This window comes from Pinus tabuliformis, chromosome 6, assembly GCF_031772625.1.
Source record: "Pinus tabuliformis cultivar Carrire ecotype Pingquan chromosome 6, CPIR1, whole genome shotgun sequence".
NCBI lineage: Eukaryota > Viridiplantae > Streptophyta > Pinopsida > Pinales > Pinaceae > Pinus > Pinus tabuliformis.
Window position 1 is genome coordinate 1,627,169,324 of NC_142292.1, and position 7,618 is coordinate 1,627,176,941.

The window sequence follows — 7,618 nt, forward strand, 5'->3', positions numbered from 1 at the left end:
TACCTGTTAAGTTTCTTACTTTGATGGAAGGTTCCTCAGGGTGCAGCATGTCCTTCAGCATCATCAAGTATCCCCCTAAGCCATGAAGGCCTCTTCCTAGAAGATGAAGGCTCATGTGGATGAGGATCAATCGGATCCATGGGTTCTTCTACATCAGGCATTGATTCATCATCCTTTTCTTTCGATTCCCTGGTGTCGGCTTCTTGAGAGCTACTCAAAGTCAGCAGATTATCCACCTTGTTGAGAGCCATATCTTTGTTAAAGGTGACATCATGACTAATCACGACTTCCCTTTGACCGGTGATGAACATTTCTTCAGGAGTTTAGGAACCCAATGCTTGATGAGGGAATCGATTTTGTACATATACGGCGGTGATTGTAGTTTCAGCCCATAGAAACTTTGGAAGTCTTTGATCATGTAGCATGGCCCGAAAAGCTTCCATCATCGTATGGTTCTTCCTTCCCACCACACCATTCTGCTCAGGAGTATGTGGTGTAGTAGTCTCCCTCTTAATGCCAACCTCAGGTATGCCTGAGTGAACCAACTGTAATATATCGAAGGTCTTGCTTTGGCTGGAGGGGAATGGTCCCCTTTTGAGCTTTCCTTTGGCACATCCTGGACATACACCTTTTTTCTCTACTCAGAATTCGGGCATCCCTGTAACCATTTGTCTTACATCGAGTATAGCTTTATAATGAAGGGGGGCAAACCTCCGATGTCAAAGTTCGGACTGAAGAGATGTGTCATAAGACATGACACCTAGCAGACTTCCATCGACATGATATAATGAATCAACACTAAACCCAAGAGTAAATGCATCTTTAACATTATTTTTCCATATACGTACCTTGCCATTGCTGAAGGTTACCTTGTAGCCTTTGTCTTCCATTGCCGAGATGGACACTAGGTTCTTTTTGAGGTCAAGTGCATTTAATACATCCTAGACTTTCTAGCCTTCTTGAATGCTTGTCCTCTTACTTGATTCCCAGCTCTCCTCTTACCTCTGCTATTGAATTTTCCATTCCTTTGATTGCCATCAGAGGGATTTCGAGTTGCATCACTGCATACTGTACCATGCTTTTCTAATCATGATTATCATCATGCTGCCCATGTCCATGATTTTATCCATCATAATGCTGCTCAAACTAGTGTGCATCATCATCATGCTATCCTATATGTCCATGATCTCATGTTGCCCTTTATGTCCATGATCTCATTCATCATGATGCTCATGATCTCATACATAGTGACTTGCTTTATCGCAAATGTAACATCGTCATTTTCTTCTAGCCTTAGGTCCAGCCTTTCCTTTTGATTTAGTCCCGGAATTATTTCTTTTCTTAGCATGAGAAGAAAAAGCAGTAGGAGGACCTTTAGGCAAGGGCATTTCCTGCTCTTCTACCCTTGTTTGTTCTTGAATGCATCTAGCCATTAATTCCTCGAAACTAGGAATTACATTATTGTTCAGAAGAGTAGTCCTGAACACATACCATTCAGATGGTAATCCTCCGAGAGTTGTGAGTGCCATTTCTCTGTCAGTAATGGTTTCCCCAATAGATAGGAGATCGTTCTTGATCTCGGTGATTCTTAAGAAGTATGCTTGCATACTTTCATCTTCACCCTTCTTGATTTCCCTCAACTTATTTCTAAGAAACAAAACTTGATTTGCATCATTAACTTTAAATAAACTCACCAGTCTGTCGTAGATTTCCTTGGAGGTGTCTAGATCAGAGATGTAGGCCACCAAGCGCTTGTCGATAGAGTCTCGGATGATCTTCTTTATTTTGACTTCTCCATTTTTCCATTTGTTCCAGGCAGCAGGAGATGCATTTGATGAAGGCTCAACAATATTTCCTCTTACATGGTCCAGCACTCCTTGATCTTCAAGGGTTAGATCGATAGACATCTTCCATCCGTGATAGTCATCTTTCTCACGGAGCTTGTCTTCGGCAGGAAAGAGTGTTGAGGACCCCATAGTTCTTTTAGGATAGCCTTGCCAATCTTCTCTTCAATGATTGCTCTTGCTCTTGCTCGGGCTTTGTCTTCACCTCAGCTCCGATACCATGTTAAGTTGTGGTATGTTTTATGCTTATAACAATTTACATCTTTTTCTTATTATATTCCACCGATTAGCAATCACATGTACATAAAGTAAAGTGCAGATAGAACATTAAACGATCAACAGAAAAACAAGCCAAGACAAGAGACACAAGATGTGGCGGCTAGCCAGGGACAAACCCCACAATGTGTGGGGAAACCCTTTGATCAAATCTTCTTTTATCTTCAATAATTCAGCAGAGAGAAATAGTACAATAAATCTGATTCATATCAGCAGTAGCAAACCCTAGATCAGTAGCATCAGCATTAGCAGCTTCATTATCAAACTAGGGCAAACCATATCTCACAAACCGACAGTTGGATTGACTTCATTCCACCACCAAAAGTTTCAGCTTCCAGAGGAGGTTCAGATGAACCTACAACACAGTTCAGATGAGGAGATCTTCTAGGCCACGCAAGTCAATCTTTACTTCTGCAGTTGCAGCTTCAGTTTCAGTAGTTTCCGGCTTCAAACTAGGGCAGTCGATATCTTGCAAACCGTTCGTCGGATTGACTTCATTCCACCACCAAAAGTTGTGGCTTTCAAAGGAGGTTCAGATGAACCTACAGCGCAGTTCCAAAGAGGAGATCTTCTAGGCCACGCAAGTCAATCTTTACTTCTGCAGTTGCAGCTTCAAATTCAACAGCTTCCGGCTTCACATGTGTGAGAGAGAGAGACCCATTTCAGCGCAGTAGAGAATAGACTCATATCTGCGCAGTAGAGAGAGAGATGTGATGAGATGAGTGAGTCCAAATGAGGAAAATTCCTCTTATATTTATACACAACGTTGGTGGGTGAATAGATGCGACTGTTGGGCTTCTGAGCCTACATGAGTTGTTGGTCGGCTTGATAATAATTCCATAATCAAAATAAATACATATCTCCATGAATACTTATCGGAATCGGATGATCTTTATATCAATCCTACACCTCTCGACGAGAGGAATCTAATAAAAATACTATTAGCCATGAATAAGATGACCCACATGAAGTTTTTCCCTGGTTGTCAATTTTAACATATATCTAGTAGAATCTGTTGCTTTTATTTCTATATTTGACATTAAAAATTGTCATTTGTGTACTAGTAAGATCTTGGAGGAAATTTTCTTATAGTGCATAGTATGATCTTAATGAAAAATTTGATGGGTTCTTTCATTTACAAAGTTGCAACTAGTCCTTACATCCATACATCCATTCTCAAAAAAATTCCACAATTTCCACAATCAACTTTCTTTATGGCATTCATTTATGCTCAATTAGCTTAACACTACAATAAAAATATGATTTTGAGTGGAAATATTAAATGCTCAAGTTCATTGATGCTAATGTTGTTTGTAGATCAAGATACTAAACTAGGATGAATGCATTCCTTATGACCATTTTTTTTGTTATTTGTTAGAGACTATATAACGTGTTTCCCATCTTTCCTTATTTGCAATGTTGTCAAAATTAAAACAATAGCTTCTCTTGCCTCCTACAATTTCAAGGGAATAGTCTCTCAATACCAATAATGTTCACTTTTTTAAACATAATCACTGAAATAGATACATCACCCACTATAATGAATTTGCATGTTAATGTTTGTTTTTTCTATTATGTGAACAATTGCTTCATAATAACAATATTGCCTATCTTTGTAAATTTAAATTGGGAATTTTGATCTTTACAATTATATAATCATACTTCACCTTTTTTGAGTTAATTTTCTTTTGAACATTAAAGGCCTTAGTAACTTGTGGGTATTAAACCACTTGGAAACAATGTATATTGCCAATAACTCATAGAGATATAGGATCTTATGTTCCTACAATTTTTTTTGTCTATCCAAAAAAATGACATGTAACACAATATTCAAGTTACATGGCTTGTTATTAAGTTCTAGAAACAACTAAATCTTTATTGTAGTAATTAATATATCCAAAACTCTTATGGTTTCCAAATTTTTTTCTTCTAATTGTTGTTTGATACCTTCAAAAATATTATGTTTTCCATAGTTCATGTCTTTGCCAGTGACAAAAAAAATAAAAAGTGTTAGGTATAGTTAGCAAAATAGAAAGCTATATATCATTATTCTTTCTTGAATGCAATATCCATAAAGAGTTGCATCTAACCCTTTGGAGAGTTTCTACCATGCCATTTTACATAAATAAAATCATAATTTGAAGTAAAGATATGGCTAAGTTTCTGATAATTAAGAGTGCTTTCCATTTTGTGTGATATGTTCTCCACCCAATGGAAGCTAAAGTTTTTTGTAGACCAATGTTGTGACATAGCGTGGACATACAATTTATGACAATATTTCATTGTTTTTGTTGCAAGCATTTTCCTAATCATTAATCAATATAAGGCTCATCATCCATTTTTCCATATTGATCGTTGCGATCAACACTAAGGAATAAAATAGTTAATTTTCTATGTTTCATTGTTATTATTAGTAAGCTATGCATTGCATTCAAGCTTTATCTTCTATAAATCAAGCTTTATCTTCTATAAATTGAATTATTTTGCTTGAAGCTCATTTTTTAGAAGAACAAATGTTCCGTTTTATGGATTTTGCGGTTTCATACAATTTTTGCCCTAAAAGTTCATTTTCAAGTATCTCTTTGTTTTATAGGGATATGTTAAAATCATAAAATGTAAATACTTCGATAATTTGAATTCTTGTGTATATAAGAGAAATCTCATACGTAGAGAAACTCCTCTACTTTAGTTCTTTTGTATTCAAATATCATATAGATGGATTCATAGATTGTAGGTAATGGTGAGTTTGTCTTATGGATATTGATAATGTTTGATATCAATGTTGTCAAGGTTGGAGCTATACAAGAAAAATATGCAACCAATAGAAAAATGCCAAATGTGTTTTGGGTTTCTATTGTAGAGAAAGCTAACCTTATGTTTAGTGATATGGATTATGGGTTTTCATTGTATGATACTTCACCCCTTCAAGAGAGACTAAAAACCCAATACATGACTTTGTGTTTTTTATTTTTTGTAATACATAACTAAGCATGTTTTTTTGAATTTTAATAGGATTTTTTTTTTTGAAGTGAACCCTAAACAAGAAAAATTACGTTACAAATGCAAGGATCTAATCCTATAGAATTTTTTTTCTCTTATAAGTATCTTCACTCTAGACATTTGAAAGTTTCTATCTCTATTTAACATTAAAATTTTGTTCAGAACTTGGGAGTCTTAATTCTCCTAAATTAATGAGAAGGGCTTGATATCCAATGGTGTAATGGGAAAGATATCATGGAAAGGAAAGTTCAACTTCAACTTTCCTTGACACCTTCATCTAAAATAGAAAAGGGTTTGGAAACATATGTTGACCATAGTTCTCTAGTGCATTAAAAAATAAGTTTCTTGGAATAATAGTTTTGTTGAATAGCTTCAATGTTTCATAACAAGGTTAAATCATAACCAATTATATACAACACTTCATGTTGTCATTATTATATGTATACAATATTTACTAGAAAAAACTAGGTTTTCTAGTGCAAATAGTTTCTATTGGCCCATCTTGTAGTTATACATATATTGATTCAAATACAATTTAATATTGAATTTCATTTACTTTTGTTGAATAAAACAAATGAGTTTTCCACTTAACACATTTATAAAGTTGTCTAGAGCCCGTTGAGTCAAAGGTGCCATGATGTTAAAATGAGGGTTTCTATTTCTATATGGAGTTTCCAATCAAATGGTAGATGTGAATATTTCTCCTCTGCATATTAATTTCTTTAAGTACTTGTATTAACATTTAAGTGGCTACTAAAATAATAATTATGGGAAAAACCATTAGTCCTTTGGATACTTTTATTGTAAGGAGATCTTTGCTCCCTTCAAAAACATGGAATTCATAAGAGTGGTTGCTTTTATGGGGCTTGAGAAACTTGGTGGCTAGCATTGGGGGCTATTGGAGTAGCTATATTTGCATGAGAATGCATGTTTTTTCTATTGTATTGGCAAGTTCATTGGAAGAGAAATCGCATATTATTTTATGTTTCCAATTTCTAATTTAATTGTAAATAACATTGAGTTGTCCTTTGGTAATTTTCTAGTTAATGGTTACCTAATTATAGTTAGTCTTAACCAATTATAGTATTTAGATAGTTTTTGCAATGATATCTATGGTAAGAGCCCTTCATGTTTTGAAAACATTTTCTCATATTATTTTTTCTTTAATACCCTCAACTAAAAGGCATGTGGATGGTATATGTGTTAAATAAGTGTCAACGTAATCCTTTTGACATGATTTTTCAATAGAATTTGAAGTTAAATGTTTGTTTTGCGGCCATATTAATATGTACTTTCTCTTATTCATTTCATTAATGAATTTATAGGCTTATAGAAACTTTTCTATTGTTGAAATATGGAATTTATAATAATAGTTTTATTAGATATATTGAGAAACTTAATGGCCATTACTAAGGATTATTAGAAAAATACAAATTTCCCATTGTCAAAAACACATTGATTTGTATTTATTAAATGTATGAGATTATTCTTCAATTATTTTGTATCCATTATTTCTTTGGATATTGATAAACTTATTGGCTTGTATTTCCAATTGGATCTCTATGACATTTACAATAGCAATGTCCAAAACTCTTGGGGTTTTGTAGACATATTGCTTGAGTACAATGTACATATAGAACAATATTTCAATTCTGAATCCTTTATGCCACACCATCTTAAAATAATTCATAATTTGAAGTAAAGGGATGTGTGAGATTTTAATAGGTAAGACTTTTTGGGTAATTAGGTAGGCATATACTCAATACTATGAGGCCTAGTGTTGTCTAGAGATCAAACTATCAAACTAAGATAGGTGCATACCTTCTGAAAATAATTTGAGTTGTCTGTTCAAACTATTTTGTGAGTAATAACATATTGAATGCGTGTTATATCACTATTCTTGTTGCCATCAAAATTCAAATAATAGAGCTTCTAACTATTCTAATGCCAACATAGTGATAAACATTTAAAAAATATTTAGTTTTTCAACTCAAATCCTCGATTGTCGAAATCATTAGATTTTTCTCTAATTCATAAATTGTTGTGGATATTCCACTGGACAATTCATCACAACAAATATGATAAAACTAAACCTAATATCCAAAATCTACACTATGAGGGTTTATTTCTCCTTAAATATTTAGATTTGTAAATTATTATTTATTTTCCTTGCACACAAATTATAATTATGTAGAAAATAGAGAAAATAAAATAAAACTTATAAACCACAAATTAACACAAAATATAACTTGAGAAAATCTTTCGAGAGAAAACCTAGTGAGAAGGTCAGACTGCTATGCTCTCTTTCTTTGAAGGGAAAATGGATGCAAGTAAAAAGAAGTGAGGCATGTGGCCCATGGGCTACTACAATGCAAAAATAATTTCTATTTTCTCTCTCCTTATCCTCTCTTGGACACTTTGATCATCTATGGAGAAAAATGTAGTCAAATAGAATGGAACCCCTCTTCCTCTTAGTAACCCAATTACAACATAGCCTG